Consider the following 21,873-nt stretch of genomic DNA (forward strand, 5'->3'; position numbering starts at 1 on the left):
TTTAATGTGACAGATGTTCCAGTGTTTCTAGTTTCTCAGGGACCAACTGAGCTCTTGCATGGGCTCAGAATATCCTTGCAGGTATTTTTGTTGTTGCTCAGTAGAGCTCTCGAATGTGGTTTCGGGTTGTATGTTTGTTCAGCATGGTGTCTGACATTTCACTTCACGTGCTTTCATTCACGTGGGGATTGTCTGATCGTACTTCGCAACACTGGTGAGTGTGTATTAGTGAAGAGTGGGGTCGCCTTGGGGACTAGCTCAAATATCACTCGCCACGAATGTTAGCCATGGCCAGAAATCAAACTCAGGTCGCCAGGTTCATAGTACAATGCACTAATCACTGCACCGTAGTGGCACCCCCTGTCGTGTTTACAATAAACCAGTTTGGGTGCTCATTAAAACACGTGTCCAGAGATGGTATTCTCATCCAGCACGTGACGGTTGTAACAGCTCTGTACTAATGCTCATTGCGGGGGGAAAAAGAATGCGTAGAAACCTCACAGGGAAGTGTTACACAGTGCAGCTTCTGCGACCATTTAACAGACAGGTTTTCACAATCCTTGTTTCGCTGCCTAGATACTTTAAAACCCGTAGAAAAACCATGAATAGAAATTGTGTCCCCCGCAATTTCAAGAGCTCTGTGTTTTATGCATGGCAGCCAAACCAATTGCCTCTTGTTAGAGATATCGAGAAAATATTGTAATTATTTATCTCTTTGTCCTGGGAAATTGATTTACTGGAAGAAACAACCTTTGATGGTATGTTACCGTTCGTAAAAAAAAAAATTCGAGGAGGATTTTCAATTTAGGATAGTTCAGCAAGCAGACATGCAGTGCATTCAGCCAACCTTGATAAAAAAAAAACTGTCTTGATTTTTAATGAGCTGAAACACAGAGCCAAGCTAATGATAGCCTGTGATCACATTTCACACATCGTTAAGAAAACATGGAAGTACTGTGGAAGAGAACCGAATCCCCAAAACGAGTAATCGACTCAGATTTTCGAAGGGGGGAAAAAACGAGCAAAAGATTGAGGAAGAGCAAATGTGGAACGGAGAGATATGATCACAAACAATTTGAAACTAACACCTGTGCAGAGCAGTGTGTTCTTCAAGACGGGAAGAACTGAGTACTCAGTGAGTCTTGAAGCAGTCTTGCAGTGGCTGGGTTGACCGGGCTGGGCCAGCATTAACCCAACATCTTGTTGTGCCTTAAGGGCTAACACAGCCCTTCTAACTCCCGTCTCTTCTGTACCACGCGTGGCCTGTGAGCTGACCAAGGTAAAGTGCATCTGTTCAGGATAGTAGACGAGGAGATGTCGAAAATCTAAGAAAATTTGAAAACGTGAAGACTGCGCTTTTAATTGCCAATGGTGCAACAGCACCAATTGGGAAAACAAATCGTCACCACGTGTAAAAGAGAAATACACGGTGCCCCCAAAGTAAATTTACGGAGATAAATAATACACATATTTTAAACAATGGGTTTGTTAATAGTGTTGATGTATTTTATTGTAATAAAAAAAACACTATTTGAGGGCCAGAGGACATCCGTGTCGCACCTCACGGTAACCGGGGAATGGATCTGATTTTTTAGGTGTAGTTTTTGATGTAAAGTAAAAAATAAAGCGTTTCGAAAACGTCGGTGTGCATCTGAGTGAACTCTTTTTTGGGGTTCGCTTCTGAGCGGTACGGTCCATTCCAAGAAACGTCAGTCGACTATATTTCCGCCTTATGTGTCACCGTCATGTGACAATTGTGGTGAGTTTTATTTAATATTTTACTTATGAGATGTTAGGCTATAGCATTTTGTAAGATAGATGCAATACATTTGTTTCAGGGTAATTCTAATTATGTCAATTGGAAGCTGTCCTTCTGCTTTGATTATTTACAGATATGATTGACTTTGTTTTCTTGATGGAACCATCTTTGTAGAAACCAGCCACCGACAATTGTTTTTTTTACACCAGATGAGTACAAGGGAGAAATGTAGCAAAGAACCAAGATTAGTGTGTCTCGTTGTGAGAATTACAACGCGGCTGTGTATTTACTGATGTTAATTACCTCGCCTGTTATACAGGAGGTCGTGGGTTCGATCCCGACCATGACGCCAGCTGTATATTTGGAGTTTGCATGTCTCTCTGTCTGTGGTCGCGTGGATTTTTCTTCAGGCCTTCCAGATTTCCCCTCCACATTTAGAAACACGCGTTTAGAATATTTGGTTGCTATACATTTCCACACGATAAGCCACTTCGTTGAGCTATCATTTGTAGCCATGTCGCTTTTGAAAAAAAGAGCTATATTGCTCAGTGGACTTTACCTGGTAAAATAAAAATAGTTTAGTATATAAAATAAAGCTAGTAAAGTTATAGTTTACCTGCACATTCACACGCGTACCCACATTTTCGTATTTACTAGTTACTTAACTTTGCCTGTTGTTTTCACTGTTTCTTCTCACCTTGTGCCATTGTTATGCGCGATTGCCTCTGGACTATAAGAAAAGTGTAAGAGAACAGGAAAATGTTACGTGATGACGAGGATCAAACAAGCATATGCTATAATATGAAGCCAAATCAATACACAGAATAGATACACCATCAGTAACGGTTGTTTAATTGTGGATAGACCTGTCCCTGTCATGCACCCGTGGAATTTCCACGAGTGGGTGAGGTGATATGTATGTTGAACTTCTTTCACACCGTACATAGCCAACCATGTTAATCGGAGTTGTGGGGGAAGGACAACAAACGGAACACAAAAAGCAGTTTTAAAGAAAAGAGTTTTTCAATTTTTATTTAAAGTGCATAGCTCCACTGGGCTCCTAATGTCGGAAGGAAGAGCGTTCTTGACGGCCACAGAAGTGCATCCGGAAGCGCACGACGGAGTCATCATCTTTGTTCGATGACTAGTCAAACGCTGCTGCGAGGATGATAACCGTCCACCCTGTGGTAATTCTTCAACGGGAAGCCACTTGGGCTCTTGGCTTTGACCTGACCGCCAGAATAATTTTGATGATTTTGAACATAAATATATATTTTTTTAAAAACCCGAAACGGTTCAGGTAGCCAGCAAGATGTGTTGGTATCCCGGTCAGCTGGCACTGCCCTGGTTCTGGTACAGAGGAGTGCAAGATGACTACTACAACCGGCAAAGCATAGACCAATGTTGATGTTTTACATGTGGCTTCAATAGATATAAGAGGAGTAATACAGCAGCTATGATGTATCCCATACACAAACGCACGATCCATCGTTTACTCACCATATGTGATCTTGACATTTATGTGTCGGCGCTTTTATAAGTACTAATATACATGAGATTACAAGCGCTCCGATTTTGACATACAGGGGGTGGAACCGCGGCCGAGTGGTTAGCGAACTGCACGGTGCACCTGGGAATCCGAGTTCAATTCCCTGGCCCGTGGCTGACATAATTGGCGAGTGATATCGGAGCCGGTGTTGGGCCACCCTATTGTTACCGATCCCATACCGAGCAGTGCAGTGGAGTATGGTCAAAGCCCCTAATTACTGAAACGGCATAAGGAGACCTTGATCCGGTGGTTTGCAAATGGCTATACATTCACCGTTATAAATGTATGCTTATTCTTATTCACGTTGTCCATGGAAATTAATAAGCATTTCTGCATTGAATATTTACACACACGCACTTTCATGGAGGAGAGCAGCTGGCTGGAGATTTATTTATTATTTATCCGCTGCACATATGTTGAGTTACTAATATGCGTCATACTTTACAGAGGAAAGAAACCCGTAATCTCATTTCATTCCAACAACATCTGTACTGTACTGTCAATTAGCGTTATGATACTGTGTGCGCAATTGAGTGCCGCGTTTAAGTCGTAAGTGAAATGCCATCTCGCCAAAACTGTGGGTGATTTATCCCGCGTTCGGGTGCTAGTGGAATAATAACAATTCCCGGCTGTCGGCTTCAAGATTTTGAGATCGCTCGCTCATTTGCGGAAGCAACAACAGCAAAACAAAAAAACGAGGAAAGAAGAGGAAACAACGAAATAAGAATAAAATAAAATAAATCACCACGTGCGCGCGGAGGCAATGCTGTTAGCCTCGTCTCAACAACTTGTTTTGGCAAAGAAAATTGCCATATTTTCCAGCGGTAATGAAAATGCCCAAATGCATGAATGCGTATGCCGGAAAATTTTGTTTCAGCGTGTCGCACAAGGCCGCCGGTTTCTCCCTGGCAGAGAGCGAGCCTTGCGTGTAATCTGCCTGTAATAGAAGGCACTGGGCGGGTGGCAGGAGCCAGAGAGGGGCCTTGGAGAGAGACGCTCACACGGGCTCCTCTCTCTCTCTCTCTCTTCCCTGCGCCGCTAATTTGTATGCCAGCGGCGGAGCGCGGCCGGACGGAGAGCTGCCACTCGGCTTCACATCCAATCTAGCCAACGTAACGAGACGTAATTGGAGCCGACGGGGCTGGAAATGAGAAATTGAAATCAGAGGAACTCCGCGCCAACCCCGCGCCGATCCGCTCCCACCTCTGACCCACAGCGAGTCGCGATTATCCCCCCCCCCACACACACAGCCCAGCCCACCACTGCAGCCCCGTGTCACTCCCACGCGCTCCCCGCCTCGTACACCCACCTCGTGTCACTCCCGCCTGCCCAGCGAGTGAACGACTTCATTTGCCGCTCGCCGCCTGCCCAGTGCCCGCGCGTCGACGAGGAGCCGGCGCTGTGACCCTGACACTCGCGCGCCTTATTGCTCTCGCGGAGAGAGTGTTTTCGACGGTCACTGGTCAATCTTTGGTCAAGCTGCCCGTCTCCCGTGGTCCCCTGTGTGCGACGACGCGACGAGCGATGGATTTAGCGACAACAACGATGGTGATAATGAAATATGAGTACCCCCCCAAAAAAAACAATCTCGGATTTGTTTATTGTTTGGCGTGTACTGATAATGATAACGTCAGTAAATGAGAGAAGTAATTAGAATTTAGTAATCACCTACACTTTATAGGAAGTTACACCAAAAGGCATTAGCAATTGGAAAGCAATTTCGGTGCTTCATAGCGGTTGCATGCTTTTATATGTAAATTATTTTATTCGCTTGCCAATTTTCACGAAATAATTTTTGAGTTTGTAATTTTGTAAGACCGGAAAACAAAAGCCAAACATGCGTACGAACAATGTCTCAACCAATCAATCACAAGTCTACGTCGTGTCGATGCGTATTCATGTATTAGATTCGGGAGGGAGGCGGTGGTGACGCGTTCGTTTTTGTGTACTCCGCTACGAATTCGGCGACCCGAGTTCAATTCTCGGCCACGGCTAACATGAGTGGCGAGCGATATGACAACCGGTCCTGGATCACCCTCCTTCACACCGGACCGCACCGCCCAATCCGGTGAAGTATGGCCACACAATCACGCTTGTGACCAACCGATACAGTGCAAGAGAGGGCTTCGTTGGGCATTCGATTGAGATAGGATTGCGAGTTATTTTATGTGCGTTTTTACAAAACTCCATCAAGGAAGTGACAATATTTCACACAGGTTAGTGAACACATTTAACTGCATGCGAGCATTTACATCATCATCAGCAGCCATGATCTATCCACCACTGGATGAAGGCCCCCCAAAGCCATTGTCATATTTTGAGGTCTTGCAAAGCAACAATTCATTTTAAATTGAAAGCCTTTACAATGAACGTTTATTTTAATTGCTGAACATTCAATTCCGAGTCTTCGGTACGACATCACGGTGTTCCGCCCATGCAGGTCGTACCGGAGCGAAACTGAGACCTACTTTTCCCATGCGCTCTTCAGAACGAGAGCGCTGTGAGAGATATCTGGAAGCTGCGAATGGGACCCAATGAAACGCCAAACAAGGGAGCGAACAAAAAAAGACCCATCACGATTACCGGCATTAAATGAAAATGGTTGTATGAGACGTTTAAAAATAAATGAATGACAAGTAAAGTTATAAAAGAGGATTTCTTTAGGATGAACACAATTGGAAAATGAGATTGTATCATTTGTGCGGCTCTGTTAACGTATATTAACGTACTGCTGCACTGTTTGACCATTGGTCGCAATTATTCAATTGCTCCGTGAATTGTTTGACAAATTACTAGGAACCTTGAAAGCATACTTTTCAAGGATGCAACATGAAATAAATCAGATTCAATTGATTTCAATGGCTAAAAAGATGAGTGTAAAACATGTTCCAAGTAAAATCCGTCTATGTGTTAATTTATTTTGTACATGTGCACATAGTAGACCATTGTGTCGGTCCACTGCTCGATGAGCGCTTCCCCACTCTGTACAGGTCGTGGGGGTTATTTGACCATACTTCACCACGCTGGACATTTTTTTTTTCAGGGCCGTAATCTATTTCACCTTCGCTCCATCGCAGAAGAGATTGCACTGCTGCGTATATAGCTTGTGCACGTGTTGTTCGGCAAGATGTCTGACGTTTCCCTCCACGTGCTGCACAGCTCCGGCAGCTATAGATTGCACGCGGTGCGGCTATCCAGCACATGGGTGCACGTGGAGCGAAACGTCGGACATCGTTCCGCACAACTCGCGGCACAAGCCGGAGACGCGTCGGAGAAGCCGCGCAGAAGGGATTACCAGCACAGCTGTCGGTGAATCCAGCTCCGTCCTCTTCACAATCATGAGCATCCCCACCCCCCTCTACCTCAACCCCTGCCTCTCCTCTCCTCCACGCCTCACTCCCAACACCCCATGGCCCCCCTCCCCTCCGGTGACCCTCTGCAATATGCTCTTCCCAGCACCGCTTTGATGCCTGGCTGAGATGGGAGCTGACAAAGGGCACACCGCAGGGGCGTGTCGCTCCCAATAAGCACATCAAAGCCCCCTCGGAGAGACGCGTCCGCCCGTGTGCTGGGGTGTGATCACACGGGCGTTGGTTACCCACTTCCTGCCACTTCCTTCCCTGTTAGTGCCCGGCTGGGGTGTGAGACAACTGCGGGGACAAGGCTCTACCCCCTTCATTTATTTGTGTCTACTTTCTCGACGCGCTCATTTCCATCTGCCGCCAGCGCTCGCGCGAATGAAGCCCGCAATTGCTCAATGCCGCGTTTTTGGAAGTCTGCCGCTAATTTTCGCCCGCGCGCTGCATGCGCTCAAGGCAGGCGCCATGCGATTGCGTTGCTTACGCGGCGATCGTTAATTTCACTCTAACACCAGCGCTCCACAAGATGGGAGGTTACGGTGTCCTGGTCACACCGAAGGTGTGAACTTCACCGCAAGACAGACGGCAGCTCGTCGAGACCACATACGCACAGTTTATTCGCCGGCTGCGATTTTTTTTTTTACATTCAAACTGAAAACTCGACATATTTGTCCGTAACACTAGCTGCCCCTAACAGGAGAAATACATATAATAGTTGACGTTTTTGGGGAAATGGCCCTTATCCATAGCAACACTACGATTCTGTGAGATTCTGTTAATTATATTATTTGTGCTTCGAGACACCTGCCAACAAAGCAGCAGGATCACCAAACAAACATAAACACGTGACTACTTTTCAGCAAAGTGACGTCGGTGCTCTGACTGGTGACTTAAGACAAATGAATTGCACCCGACAACATCACGTAAATGCGAATCTGTGCTCATATTTTGGAAGTTTTTTTTCCACGCAACGAATTGGGTTAGGGATCTCGCGAGTTGTCTCGGTGGTTGCGGATTTGGCGTCTGTGTCGCGCGCGCCTTTATCGCCGGCTTTAAAGAGGACGCAAGACCCCGTGAGACTGAAGAGGAGGATCGCAGATGCAGCGACAGAGTGCGGGTATTTCTACTTTGTGCGTTTTTTGCGGGGCCATGAGTTGTCATCACCCAGTTGAATCTTTTACGTACCGCGCGCTCATTTTTCTTTGCTCTACATATTTTTTTGGCCATTTTACGTGAATTTTTTTGTGATACATTGTTTAACAAAAAAAAACTCTCATAAGACTCGCTGATAACATTTTGTACCGGATTCCATTAAAAAAAAATCCTTGAAACATCCAATATCATGAACTGATTTTATTAAATTGTACATGAGATCCAATTTATCATGGGTTATTGAAAAATGTATACAACTTTACAGTAAAGGGTTGCCGACGATTATTATTCGAATATCGCAATTGTGTGTTTGTTATTTTAAAAATTAATTAACGTGTGTGCACGTATTCATTATGGCACGCAGCACATATCTGCAGTACAGTACAACACCGCGCGCGGCCTCTGAGTATCGCACGTGGTTTGCGGTCGGTGATTTGTCATGACTACATTTCAAGAGAGGGGGGGGGGGCAACAGGGTCGCTGTAGTTCAATTAAAGTTCAGCATGGGCCCGGTCCGTCCCTGACGATGATCAACTGCCCTGTGATGAACGACCAAAAGGACCCCATCCCCCCCCCCTACCGACGTTTATAATTTTTCCCGCGTTAAATTCTGCACGTACACGCCGCAACGGTTGTGACACTTATTTGATGCAGCAAATGAGAGAAAGAAAAATCTCTCATTGTTCGCAGAGAGCTAATAGGCCCCGCGGGGTGCAATCACGTTTGCAGCTTTGACCGACGCGTCAGGGAGTCAACGCGTGTTTTTAGTCAACTAAAATCCAGACAAGCAAACAATGTGTGGACTCTCGCTCACACAGTTTTTTCAGTTTGACTCACAGTCAAAGCGCCCTACGATTAATTTCGTCGGAGCAATGCTTGACAATTTTTTTCTCTTCTTCTTCTTCTGTATAGCTAAGTGAAAAAAAAGAAAGCCAACTTTCCCAATGGTACTAAAGATAAAATCCGAAACAGCTCTACACTCCAAATACACATCATTGCTGCCATGACTTCGGTTTCGTAAAAAATGCCTTCATCTGTAAATAAGCATGGTTGTGCTCACATGGAGTATAATGCATCGTGTGATTTTGTTTTCTAAATGTGATATTAAGTTTGTAGTTCAAACCGATGCTCAAATGCAGGCAATGAGAGGACCGCATTTTTCTTTTGACCAAAAATGCTGCATCCCAAAAATGTCCTGAGCAGAATCTCACGAGCAGCGATAGCTGTGTGTGCGTACAATTATAAAACAAAACAAACTTCGTGACCCACGTTTAAATTGGGATGACACCCATTTGGCCAAACACGTTATAATTCCCGTGCGTTTCAAATCCCCATTGCATAACGTTTGAACGTGAATTCCAAACAGGACACACACACTTGCGCAAATGCGTGCAAACCGCACCGATGCGCACACCTAAGTCAATGTCAATTTATTCCGTTGGAGATCGCTAGAAGTGGCACGGTGGTGCGACTGTAGACAGAAGTGGCCGGCTAGTAGCCTCTGTTAAAAGTTAGAGCTGGAACGAGGAAATCACACAGCTCTTTACGGCTGACACGGCGGCTTGACATATGTTTTACGAGTCTCGTTCCGGTCAGACGTCTGCAGTCAAAGGTGGTAGATCAGGGCTGGTCGTCGGAGAGATCAGGTTCTGGTGGCCGATTGTGTCAGGGTTCAGAGAAGAGAGCTGGCACTGTTGAGATCCTGGTTTTAAAAATTTCAGGATCTCAGTGTGTGAGTCACATGTGAGAGTGGACCACGTGCTCAAGTGCAATGAGTCAATAGTCCCATTGCGGTCACCAATTATTGTACGCAATAAAAACAACTCATTGCTCTAAATTTGGTTCTGCACTTAATTTGGATACATTTGGCTATATTCCAGCTCTGAGAATGAAAGCGTTGCCCATTATTACGGTGGACCGGGGGTCACTTATAGGCAGAGCCATCCTGAGGGTACGGCGAATAGGGGGCGACCGCCCCGGGCCCCGTGCATTGGGGGGCTTCGGCGTCACGGTGTCAGACGTAACATTTTCGGTTTAGTTTGAAGGCGTTGAGGGCCCCACACAGTGGGACATGTCCCTGGTCCAGCAGCCAGCCTATGGACGGCTCTGCTTTTGTAGGGATCCTAGAGGTAGCTTTGATATTACCTCTTCCTTGGGCTGGTCACCTGTATGTACGTATGTTGAACTTCTTTCGTACCGTATATAGCCAACCGTGTTAATCAAAGGTGTGGTGGAAGGACAACAAACTAAATACAAAAAAGTAGTTTTAAAGAAATAAGTTTTCAATCCAGATTATTTAAAAGTGCACAGTTCTAGTGGCTTCCTAATATAGGAAGGAAGAGTGTTCCAGACGGCCGCAGAAGCGCATCTGAAAGCGCGCGATGCCGTGACCACCGTCTTTGTTCGATGGCTTGCAGCCAAAAGCCGCTTCGAGGCTGGCAGGAGTTTGCGTGGCGGTTTATGCTCCCTGTAAGGTGTTGTGGTTGATTTGTGATCAGCACGGTAGAACATTCAGATTAAAAATTAGGTGTGGGGGGGGGGGGGGGAGGAATATGATGAAAATAAGTCTCCTACAAAAAATAGCTCAGGTTACGTGGCTGTCGAGGATTCTGATCCATCCCGCAGCAGTGGCTGGATATTTCCTCCTGTTTGCTCAGAGTACACGCAGTCTCACGCGGGGGCCTGCTGATGTTGTGGACCAAAAAAAAAAACTGCAAGGGACGCCGAGAGGCGAACTCTACGCAAGTTACAGCAAATGAACGATACGTGTTAGTTTAAATAATGGACTCAATTCCCATTGGCCATCTGTCACGTTGAAGAGCCGAACGCGTTGATCGCGCAATCTGATTGGAGGGCGGCGAAACACGCTCGAGTCGGATTGGCCGGAGCGATTCGTTTGAAAAAGCCCGCGGAAAGTGAAAGCGCCAATGAGGAGTTGGTTGGAGGTCTCGTTTGGGGGGGGGGGGAGGGGAAATCGAAGGGGATTGGTTGAGAGAAAGAGAACGTTCAGTTTCAGTTTTCAGTTTCATTCATTTGGTAAAGCCCTGTGAGCCATTCGGCTCTTGAATCGGGTGCAACCGCAACAAACAAACAAAAACATGAACAAGAAAAAAACATCTTAAAGTGACTATGTGACTGTGCAAACGGATCGTCCAGGAAAAAAACAGCAAAATATTCCTGAAAAAGCACCGCACACCAACGCTGTGTGCAAGAATCCCAGTGGGATACAAGTCAAACAACAACAATAACAACCACAAGACAACTTAGACTAAGGCCATCAGTCTAACTCCGTACTACAACAAACAAACATGGCCAAACCAAATTTTTTTTTCGAAATCACCAAAATGAAGCCATAAATGCAATGTAACAATAAACTACATAAATAACATGTTCGAGGAAGAGTGGAGAAGAGGTTTCAAATAATTAATCAGAATGCAAGTATTTATATTGGAGGAGTCCGATGAGCTATAAACGGCTCTTTGTCACAGGCGAAGGTCGGAACGTTACAACAACAAACAATACAAAAACACCATAGGAGTGCAAAGTATAGGAAAGGTAAACAAATCACTTTAAAAAGAAAATACACAAAGAAAACTAAACTCTATTTTTAAAAAAATATCTGACCGACTGAGCTATTAGCTTCTTTTTCAGAAGCGACCTGGCCGCCAATGATAAATCGACGAAGTGGCTTAACATGACGTAAATGTTAGCGGTAAAATAATCATTACGAAGAATCATGAGGAAAATGTTAGCGGTAAAATAATCTAAACGAAAGCATCATGAGGAAAATGTTAGCGGTAAAATAATCTAAACGAAGCATCATGAGGAAAATGTTAGCGGTAAAATCATCGAAACGCTAATCTAGAGGAGCCGGCAAGAGGAGTTCGAGACGCAAGAACGGAATGACTCCCGACATTTGGTAGTAAATAAAACGTTCGAGTGTTTAGTTTGTTGTCCTTCCCCCCCCCCCCGCACCTCAGATTAGCATGCTTGGCTACGTACGGTGCCAAAGAAGTCCAACATACATACATGTACATACAGTGAGGGAAAAAAGTATTTGATCCCCTGCTGATTTTGTACGTTTGCCCACTGACAAAGAAATGATCAGTCTATAATTTTAATGGTAGGTTTATTTGAACAGTGAGAGACAGAATAACAACAACAAAATCCAGAAAAACGCATGTCAAAAATGTTATAAATTGATTTGCATTTTAATGAGGGAAATAAGTATTTGACCCCTCTGCAAAACATGACTTAGTACTTGGTGGCAAAACCCTTGTTGGCCATCACAGAGGTCAGACGTTTCTTGTAGTTGGCCACCAGGTTTGCAAACATCTCAGGAGGGATTTTGTCCCACTCCTCTTTGCAGATCTTCTCCAAGTCATTAAGGTTTCGAGGCTGAAGTTTGGCAACTCGAACCTTCAGCTCCCTCCACAGATTTTCTATGGGATTAAGGTCTGGAGACTGGCTAGGCCACTCCAGGACCTTAATGTGCTTCTTCTTGAGCCACTCCTTTGTTGCCTTGGCCGTGTGTTTTGGGTCATTGTCATGCTGGAATATCCATCCACGACCCATTTTCAATGCCCTGGCTGAGGGAAGGAGGTTCTCACCCAAGATTTGACGGTACATGGCCCCGTCCATCGTCCCTTTGTTGCGGTGAAGTTGTCCTGTCCCCTTAGCAGAAAAACACCCCCAAAGTATAATGTTTCTACCTCCATGTTTGACGGTGGGGATGGCGTTCTTGGGGTCATAGGCAGCATTCTTCCTACTCCAAACATGGCGAGTTGAGTTGATGCCAAAGAGCTCCATTTTGGTCTCATCTGACCACAACACTTTCACCCAGTTGTCCTCTGAATCATTCAGATGTTCATTGGCAAACTTCAGACGGGCATGTATATGTGCTTTCTTGAGTAGGGGGACCTTGCGGGCGCTGCAGGATTTCAGTCCTTCACGGCGTAGTGTGTTACCAATTGTTTTCTTGGTGACTATGGTCCCAGCTGCCTTGAGATCATTGACAAGATCCTCCCGTGTAGTTCTGGGCTGATTCCACACCGTTCTCATAATCATTGCAACTCTACGAGGTGAGATCTTGCATGGAACCCCAGGCCGAGGGAGATTGACAGTTATTTTGTGTTTCTTCCATTTACGAATAATCGCACCAACTGTTGTCACCTTCTCACCAAGCTGCTTCGCAATGGTCTTGTAGCCCATTCCAGCCTTGTATAGGTCTACAATGTTGTCCCTGACATCCTTGGAGAGCTCTTTGGTTTTGGCCATGGTGGAGAGTTTGGAATCTGATTGATTGATTGCTTCTGTGGACAGGTGTCTTTTATACAGGTAACAAGCTGAGATTAGAACTCCCTTTAAGAGTGTGCTCCTAATCTCAGCTCGTTACCTGTATAAAAGACACCTGGGAGCCAGAAATCTTTCTGATTGAGAGGGGGTCAAATACTTATTTCCCTCATTAAAATTCAAATCAATTTATAACATTTTTGACATGCGTTATTCTGGATTTTCTTGTTGTTATTCTGTCTCTCACTTCAAATAAACCTACCGTTAAAATTCTAGACTGCTCATTTCTTTGTCAGTGGGCAAACGTACAAAATCAGCAGGGGATCAAATACTTTTTTCCCTCACTGTACACTCGACTGGGACTCCTTTATACAACTACGCGAATGTATATTCTTGGTTCTTTCGGTAAAGTCACGTAGAATGGAAACAATACAATTGTATTGTTTCATATTTTTATTATTTTATTGTTTCCCTTCTACGTGACTTTACCGAAAGAACCAAGAATATGAATCCCTATAGTCACGAAAGCTTTAAATAAAAAAAATTACGCGAATGTAGTTGTATAAAAAGACTGCAGCCGTTGAACGATTGATCGATTCGTAGCGATCAATAAAATAAGTGTTCGATTTCGTAGTCGCCCCTGCAGCCACTGGAGCTTTGCTAGCCTTAGCCGCATGATTGAACGAAAAAAAATCGATTCTTGATTTGAAATCGTCACAAAATTAAATGGCATTGTTTGGGAATCCTGTGTGGGGAGTCTTTTCTCCTCCGACCGTGTGGCTCTCTCATCACTACCGGATGTGTTTCTCGCTCAGTTCCCGAAGAAGCACTCGGCATGTGGGAGCGAAACGTCGGACAGCCCTGCCGGAGAGCCGACGGGGTGAAAATCAACCCCCTTGGGAACTGGACAAGGGACTGCTGGAGGCTTGTAATTTCACCGGCTGACTGTGGGATACCCATTGGTACGTCACTACATTTGACACGACTGCCTTGTTTCAATTAACATTCAGCGACTTAAGCTCGCAGCAAGTTCAAGGTGAATTAACGCTTTGGGGCAGTATAGATGCACAAGCAGTCTATATATCTACCCTCTCTGAAGTCCGCTGTTAATGAATGGAGATCATCAAATGTATTTTTTTACATTTGATTTAAAGCTTTCGTGACTGCAGGGATTCATATTCTTGGTTCTTTCGGTAAAGTCACGTAGAAGGGAAACAATAAAATAATAAAAATATAAAACAACAAAATTATCACGACGTTTCGACTGCAACACAAACAATCATCATCAGTTTTATTGTTTCCCTTCTACGTGACTTTACCGAAAGAACCAAGAATATTTTTTTTTACATTTAACGTTGAGCAATTTCTTTCCTTAATGCTGTCATTAAAACAAAGTGCGAACACTCAACAAGTGATGGTCATGTCTTGACGTCTTGTCGTTAACGTATTCTTTAAAACAAAAGCGAGATCTTTTGAGCGTATGTGATCATATGATTCATCCCTTTGTCAATCCACTGCTGGATGGAGGCCTGCCCATGCCGTGTCGGTCACGGTGGTAAGTGAAAGGTTTTGTGAAGAAAGAGTAGGCCAGGTCCTGTGGTTCAGATATCACTCGCTATTGATGTTAGCTGTGGCTGGGAATCCAACTCAGGCTGCCTGGTTCATAGCTGAGTGTGCTAACCACTTGTTCCACCGCTCCACGCTATAGGATGTCCATGCAGTACCTGCAAACATAATAGCGATGGCTGTATGGCAAAAAACAACGTGTAACGAGCCTCACATTCTCTAAAATTCGAGGGATTTAATGGCGTGTGTATGTATTCTTTCGTAACACAAAGAAACATTGAAAATCTAAAAAAACAAAAGTTCTATAAAGGGAATGGCTACAGGACAGGCCATATCGTTTCGTATTTTTTATGGAACTAAACTGGTTTAGAGAGGGAGAGGGGAATGGGGAGGGGGAGAAGGTGGGGAGAGAAAAAGAAGGAAATCAATACATAGCTACCCGGGGGTGTGCATTCTGCCATCCGCTGTTATGTCCGTAATTTATAATCGTGACCCGCAATACATCAAACCCAGCCTGTGCGCCCAACGTTTACTTACCATTCTATGAATATCTGAGCAGTTCGGTTACAAATATTTCACAGCTCTCCCCGATACCCTGACAAAGAAAAATCGATAAAGGCAACACACTTTATTTTCCGACTCTGGCAGGGGAGGCCTTTGCTGGGGAATTATGATTTATGATTGAGTTTTACGCCAGCCAGGCCACAAAATTTGTCAGTGAGACTTCGAGAGGGGGGGGGGGGGCAGGTGTGAATTTCTGACGGCGGCCCAGAGGTAACGTGTCTTCGGAAGACACTCCGCTGTGTTGGCCATGCTTGCTGGTGACGCTGGAGTCGCTGTTAAGAGCTTGAGTTTGTCTTGATTCTGTGCCGATTCTTTCGTGTTCTGTGCGCAGAAAATTTAGGATTTTTGATTTTTTTTGGAGGGGGGGGGGGGTGGGAGAGAAATTTAAATAAAGGATTGCGGGTAGAAAAGTTTAACTGATGTTTTGTGGGTTTCTGCTTTGTCGGGATGAGTTTGAAATGAAAACATTTGAAGATATTCATATTTTTTGCCGCAACTTTGTATATTTTTATCGTGATATCCGGATGCGTCGTGCTAACAATAGTGATGTCATCCCATGCCACGTGATGTTTGATTTTTAAAAAAAAATTTGGGTGGGGGGGGGGGGAAGCACGGACGTGGATCGATCTAAAACCAACAATATTTCATCCGAAATGTCATCGCCAGGCGAGGTTTTCAGAAATATTTTTTTGTTTGTTTTCGGTTTAATAAGAAAATCAGAAGCACGTGCAATGTTCTGCACAGGTGTACGCACGCGCGCGCGCTCGCTCGTGTCATCACAGCGCGTCCGTCTCCGACGTGTCCTATTTCTCATTTGAGTTGGCATCGCTCACGCACCTCTGCACCTCCAACGGGAAGTCTCTCTGAGACGATGCCATCCTTTTGGATGATTAATAATGACCACGCTGTTGCACCTCTGTTGCAGATAGCAGCGTCACGCAGAACGCCCTTGGTTTGCCGTGGTCGCGAGAAGAAGTCTAAATGCAACGTCAAAGTTGGGCCCCTTTAGTCCTTGAGTCCTTGAGTCGTACATCCTATTCATATATTCTATTGCAGAGTTTTTTGTTTTTTTAATAAAAAATGTTTTACCCCCCCCCCCAACCAAGTAGAATTTTGGAAACAATTGAAAATGACAGCAGTATCCCGTGCAAGTGTGGGATAGAGTCCCCGGTGTATTCACAGCTAAAGTGCCGTTGCTTAGAGAGAAAAAAATAAACACGCTGTCTGGCAAGAACCCCCCCCCCCCACACACACAAGATCATCTACATTCTATGGCATGCTATTCAACATCCACTGCTCCTGCATACTCTGCTGTGTGATAAACAACCCTGCGACGTTGTGTACGTTGATGGCGTTAAAACGAAGAGCCGCTCAGGGTAAAAAAAACTATACAACAACAACAACCAGTAACGTTTCTCGGAATTATTGTAAACACTGGCTTGAAAGGAAATACGTATGTAATATATAACAATGTATATATAAATAACGGCGCCTGTTTTATATGTGTTTTTCCCCTTATAAGGCTCAACAATGTTATTGACGATTGTAAGTGTGTGTTTGGCACCGCTGCCAAATCCAATGTTTAATTAATCGTTATCGTGGTTGACTCGATTAATTATTTTGCCGTAAAAAAGTAGTGTCAATCCAAGCAGTTTGTGTGTGTGTGTGGGGGGTGTAAATCTGGCAAATGATTCGTTATCATTCTTTGTTTATTTTTTTTTAAACTAGACTAGCGTGGTCAAATCAGACGTCGAAAGACTTACAACTTACAATGTTGGCAGTCGGATCGATGACACCCCCACTCCCCTCCCCCCCCCCAAAAAAAAATAAAACAGCAAGTGGCCAGCAACAAACCGCACAGTTGAAGTTGCGGTCGACAACGCGTCGACGTGTTACGTTAATCGATAAGGTTTTTTTTATTTTTTATAAGAGCCTGGTGACAAAAGCAACGACGGAGGGCGGGAATTCCAAAGTGGTGGCGGGGCGCGAGGAGAGACGCCGCCAGAGCAGCGCCGAGCGTGACCTGCAAGTGCCGGCGGTGGAACGTGGAAAGCGTGGACGAGACGCAACAGTCAGTCTTGCTCGACCGTGGCAGGAATTTAAAGGCTATTGTTGCGAAGGTTTCACTCAATGAGGCAGCTCGCAGGCTGGTGGTGGGGTGGTGGTGGGGTGGTGGGTTGTACATCGCCTCGGGATGAGAGCGGAGAACCTGGCTTGCTACGTTCGCGATGTCCCCCTGAGTGACTGATTTCCCGACGGCATTATGGTTGCGCATTGTGACTGAGCAGAGTCGGAAGAGAGTCGGGCATGCGTCGGTGCAGCTTGAGATTAAATTCCACGCACTGCAAATAAGCGCCGTAAGCCGCGCCCGTTGAATATGAAGGCAAATGCCTCTGACCAACTCGCCCCGGATGCGCCCTCCCCCCCCCCCCCCCCCCCCATCTTCACGGGTTCCAGAAGCGAAGCGAGTTCGAGCTTGGATGGGTGACCACCACCGGATGAGTGATCACCACCGGCTGCCGTGGACTTGGGCTTGCGTGGTGGTGGTGGTGGTGGTGCCGGCCGATGGCAGTGGCTCGTACGCGCCCCGGGGTTCCTCCGAGTCCTCCTGCTTACCACCACGCGCCAAAAAACCTCTCATCGGTGGAATTGGCCAAACGTCCCGATGTGAGACCATCCTGAAAACGAGTTGACACTCATTGAGGCTTTTTCTGATTTTTAATAACTGCCATTATTATCACTGCCATGTTCTTTTGATTTAAAGCTTTCGTGACTGCAGTAATTCATATTCTTAGTTCTTTCGGTAAAGTCACGTTGAAGGGAAACAACAAAATAATAAAATATATATAAAACAATAAAAATTCTCACGACGTTTCGACCATAACACAAACCAACACACCTGAAGACGACCGTTTGTGTTATGGTCGAAACGTCGTGAGAATTTTTATTGTTTTATATATATTTTATTATTTTGTTGTTTCCCTTCAACGTAACTTTACCGAAAGAACTAAGAATACCATGTTCTTCTTAAGTTTTATTTTTGTTCTCGAAAGTTTACAACTCTTTCATAAGGTCAGCCACTGCTAACCAGCCGCACGTTATGCGCACAATAGTAATTTAACGGTAACAGGTTGCACGTACCGGACGCAACTCCAATTAGCACGGTTGGCTACGTACGGTGCAAAAGAAGTTCAACACACATACGACTACTTCTGGGTTAGGGTGCATCTCCACAGAGACGTGAGTGCCGTGCGGAGATGGTGTTGGGTGTTGCCTGCAGGTAGGAGACAAGGCATGCTTCACAGAGTGAAGTGGGAGGCAGCGTGGGATGAGAACATCGGAGAGTCGACAACATGGATTTTATAAAGCTTGGAGACGGCAGACACGCCTGAGTTTTACGAATCGCAAACCTTAAATTAACCCCATAGCATGAGTCCAATTAGCACGGTTGGCGATGTACGGTGCGACATAAGTTCAACATACATTCAAATTAGACGACTTCGAAGTAAAACCGCCAAATTCGTGCTCGTAATAAAAGTAAAACAATTGGGATACTGCGTTGACTGTGGTGCACAAACAACAACATAAACAAACTCAACACGTTTGTCAATGATGCCACCCTAAAAGGAAAATAGTATGAAAGGTGACATTTCAGGAAATTAACATTCTTCATAAGAGGGCCATTTCCCGATTTTGTGTTTCATTGTAATGGGGTATAATTTTGAAGATAATTATCAATAGAATTGGCATGTACAGTGTATCTATGTAATAAGCCAAAGGTAATCCACGCACACCAAACAGGGTGCTCCAACGCCGTCCGAGCGTGACCTATGTCCAACACCGCGGAATTTCTCTCTTCTCAAGGAAGGTGGACAATTATTTGGTGCTGCCGCATTGGCAGTGGTGCACAGGCACAGACAACAACAGCAGCTACAACAGAACAAAGCTCGGCACATTCGTCAATAATCCTGTCGCCTTAAAAGGGGGAAAAATATATAAAAGAGGTGACATTTCGTGCAATGGTGTTTCTTCAGAGCACACAACACAGAGCGGCCGGAGCGCCAGAGCAGACACAAGGGGTTGGAGACTGAACTTTACACCACAGGACCTGATGAGAATTACATTGAAAAAAAAAACATTCAGGATGAACCATTGTTTTTATTGGCACGTGAACAGTTACCTATAAGTAGCCAGTGAGTAACATTACAGCCCTATATCATTAGACCTCCTTTGCCAGTGCCAAAATATAATAATAGGGGTTTTCCCCTTTTTTCTAGCAACAAAACTGAAACCTTCTTACGAGGAATCATGTGTGCGTTAACCACAATACTTGTGGTCAAAATGCAAACGAAAAAACATTGATAATATACGCATTGTCCTTGAAACTGATTGGTCCATACCAGAGACGGCTTTTTTGTTTGCATTTTTGACCACAAGTATTGTGGTTAATGCAGACATGATTCTTCATAAAAAAGGTTTCAGTTTTGTTGCCAGAAAAAAGGGGAAAACCCCTATTATTATATTCTGGTACTGGCAAAGGAGGTCTAATTATGTAGATGCTTACCCCGAGCCCTCATTACTTTGATAGTCACATTGTATTTGAGTTGTACGCTTTTTGGCGTCCTCTGGTCTAGCACCAATTGAGACGAAGCTCAAAAGAAAGCCGTCTCTGGAAGGGGGAAAACCCCTATTATCATTACAGCCCTAATTGGTTGACATATTATGCCTGAGTAAAAAATAAAAATTACACTTCATGGTGATGCTAATGATTACCCGCAATTTTTTACAGCGCCCTTAAATGCACGTCATGAAATTGTGGAACTTTCCAGAATACAAATAGGTGCAGCTCTACAATGGGCTGCCCACGCCACCGCTGGCAGAAGGGAGTTCACCAGAGAGAGCCCTAGGGAGCACCTCTAGAGAATATCTGGCCTACTCTTCCATCATGCTAGCCGGGCATCTTGAAAGAGGCAGGAGCACCCACACTTTACCCCACCATAGGCAAACATACCGATCGACTATTTGCGGAGGACACGTCTCTACTGCTTAGCGGTGGACAGAGGCGGTGGTGGGGAATGGTGGGAGGGGGGGAGGGAGTTTAATAAACTTGCACCATCGTCTTCAACCTCCGCGCCGGTGGAACGAGTCAAACCCGCGACCTCTGCGTCAAAAGTCCAGTGAGCTAACCGCCAAGCCGTTGTGGCAGCAGCAGCAGCATCCTGAGCGCAGAAGTGACAACATAAAGGGATGAATATCGCGTTGGTCCGAACTCGCCCTTGGTCGTAGCGCAAGGCAGCAATCGAGACTTTTCACCCTACAGCCAGCGCGCGCAAAGCGCACTCCCCCCTTGCCCCCCCCCCTACCCCCGCCCGAGACTGCCGTACAAGCGCTGCTTCCCCGGTCTTTCGTAATTAAAAAAGAAACGGGAGGGGAGTAAAAAAAAAATCGAGGGGCTGCTGCCACTGCCGGAGATGGAGCAGCCGGCGAAAACAAAATACACACCTCTCCGGCCACTGCGATCATTGGCTGTGAGGCTGAAATACCATTAAGCACACATGCCTTAGGTGGCCCTGGGTCACGGGGGGGCAATGTATTTCTGAAAATAAGGTGCAAAGTTACAAGGATTGAAAGGCTCGTGACATTTTTCATAACGGAATGGAAATGGCTACAGTTGTTTTGTCACACATTACCGTTGTTGCTGTGTTTTTTTTTTACACAAATAGCGTCTATTTTAACTTATTTTGGGTAAAACACGTGGCACTGAGAAAAGCCATTATGCCACTCGGTGGCTACAGGGCTCTGCTGGGTCTGTCGCAGGCACCGATGTGGGCGCCGGGAGGACCCCCTCATCGCCGTGGCCAAGCAAGCGGCAGATGCAAGAAGAGCCGAGTGTTTACAAGGCAGCGTTTCCGTTCAACTTCAAGATTTCCTTTGTCATTTGACAACCGAATGAAAACAGTTTTTTAGACGTAATGCCTCAGTGTGCGTATTGCAAAACAAGTTTGCTATTTACTCCGAAGGAGGTCTCTCATTCTCCTCTGCTGTCCCCATTGTTTGCAACTCCTTTCCTCACCAGCCGTCCGTGCTGTCGGCTCCCCCCTACCTTTATTTCATGCCCAGGATCAAGACCTTCCTCTTTAATGCTGCCCATGATTTACTGCCCTTTATGCAACAAATATGCCAAATGGTTGCTGTGTACCGCGTCTGGAGATGCAGTCGCATTCGATGGTAGAGATGTCATCGTGGACAAAACCGTTGATGACCCCCCGTGACCCAGGGTCAAGGAGCGTGGACCATCATCACGTAAACTCCGGTCATCCTCGCAGCAGCAGCAGCAGCAGCAGCAGCGGTGGCTCTTGGCTGAGCCATCGACCAAAGGCGGTCACCGCATCGCGCGCGTTCAGATGCGCTTCTGCGGCCGTCTGTAACGCTCTTCCTTCCGATATTATGAAGCCTCTGGAGCTGTGCACTTTTAAATCTAGATTGAAAACTAATTTCTTTAGAACTGATTTTTGGGTTTAGTTTATTGTCCTTCCCCCGCACCTCCCATTAGCAAGGTTGACAACGTACGGTGCGAAATATGTTTAAGCCACATACATCACCAACGCTTTCTAAACTCCACCAGAACTGGT

The 21,873-nt window shown here is 45.4% G+C and overlaps 1 long non-coding RNA gene across 2 annotated transcripts in view; it reads left to right on the forward strand.

Moving 5' to 3' along the window:
• Nucleotides 1-21,574, forward strand: part of LOC116939097 (uncharacterized) — a 54,920-nt gene extending 33,346 nt beyond the window's left edge. The window contains exons 3-4 of one of the 2 annotated variants that reach the window (XR_012936906.1): nt 13,927-14,073; nt 17,699-21,574. This is a non-coding gene — a long non-coding RNA (uncharacterized LOC116939097). Of the gene's footprint in view, nt 1-13,926; nt 14,074-16,166; nt 16,338-17,698 lie in introns of those variants that run through there. The other variant, XR_004402371.2, reaches the window with a different exon arrangement.
• The last annotated feature ends 299 nt before the right edge of the window (nt 21,575-21,873 follow it).

Source organism: Petromyzon marinus, chromosome 5 (assembly GCF_048934315.1).
Source record: "Petromyzon marinus isolate PM22_M1 ecotype Great Lakes invasive population chromosome 5, UKy_Petmar_22M1.pri1.0, whole genome shotgun sequence".
Lineage (NCBI taxonomy): Eukaryota > Metazoa > Chordata > Hyperoartia > Petromyzontiformes > Petromyzontidae > Petromyzon > Petromyzon marinus.